The following is a 1340-nucleotide window of genomic DNA, read 5'->3' as shown; positions in this document are numbered from 1 at the left end:
ATGCTAGCACTGTAGGTGGTGGCCGTCCCAATAAGCCACAGTGCTGGCCCCCTGGCTCATCTTTCAAACTCAAAACTATCTTTAGTCACAAGAGGGACTTGATTAGTGAAAATCTAGAGGAAGCAGCACAAATCTATCAGCCTCAAAATAACTGCCCAGTGTTTACAGGTTGATTGCATTCTTTGTCATACTATGAAGGCTACAGAAATATGTCAAACCTGGAATTGACTATAGCTAATGATTTCCTTTTTTAAATTGGTTAATGTTGTTTTTATTATTAGAAAAATAAATTGTTATATCTTTCTCATTTTTTTTTACATTTCACTGAAAACATTTTATTGGCCTTTTGGATAGAAACAGAAATTTATTTGCCAGGAAGGATGATCCCATCATACTTCTGCTGGAACCAGCGCATGGCCTCCTCTTTGTTGATCCTGTGTTCGGCCCCAATGCAGCCTGTCCTGCACTTCTTGTCTGCGATGCTGAAGCCTGGCCTACCCAGCACCACGCAGAAGTCCAGGCCATAGATGCCAATGCTTGGGTCATATTTGATTCCCAGGTTGATGTGTTCCTGGATCCCAAAACCAAAATTTTAGTATCTGAGAAGTTATTTTTCCTTAACTCCCAAACCTTCAGACCTTTCTCCAGGATTTCTTCTGCCTTGGCCCCATGGACTGTGCAGTGGATGGCAATCTTCTTATTCCTCCCGATGCCAAAAGACCTGACAGTGTATCTAGCTTTGGAAAGCACAAGGGTCTAGCCTGTGAGCTGCTCCAACACCTTGGCTGCCTGGGTCAGTCTGTCTCTACTCTCTCCCTCACAGATATTGAGGCAGAGCTTGCGGACGCAAAGTTCCCGCATGGGGTCCTCCTTTTCACCTTGATCCTGTGCCATGATGGAGAACAGGAAGAAAAGCTCTTTTTCACTTATTTGAATGCAGATACATGCACAGAAAGAGAGACAGAGAGACATAGACAGAGATCTCATCAACTGACTCACCTCCCAAATGCCCACAATAGCTAGGCTGGGCCAGGCTGAAGTCCAGAGCCTAGAACTCAATCCAGGTCTCCCAAATGGGTGGCAAGTACCCAAGTGCTTGATGCATCACAGGTACTTCCTAAAGTGCACATTAGGTGGAAACAGGAATTGGAAGTGGAGCCGGGACTCTAACCTAGGCATTCCTATATGAGATGTGGGGTCTGACGTGATGTCTTTACTGCTGTGATGAAGACCCACTCCTTTTTTTTTTCTGTCTTTTTTTAAACTACTGATAAGAATATTCATTATAAAATTTCAAAGAATGCTTTAGCTTTAATCATCTATTCACCAAGATATTAATA

General features: G+C 43.2%; 1 pseudogene; it reads right to left on the bottom strand.

The window, feature by feature from the left end:
- Window positions 1-319: 319 nt before the first annotated feature.
- LOC100341428 (large ribosomal subunit protein uL5-like) lies at window positions 320-1047 on the bottom strand (annotated as a pseudogene).
- Window positions 1048-1340: the final 293 nt, after the last annotated feature.

This window comes from Oryctolagus cuniculus, chromosome 3, assembly GCF_964237555.1.
Source record: "Oryctolagus cuniculus chromosome 3, mOryCun1.1, whole genome shotgun sequence".
Classification (NCBI taxonomy): Eukaryota; Metazoa; Chordata; class Mammalia; order Lagomorpha; family Leporidae; genus Oryctolagus; species Oryctolagus cuniculus.
Note: the sequence above shows the minus strand (reverse complement) of the source record. Positions and strands in the feature narration are given on the sequence as shown.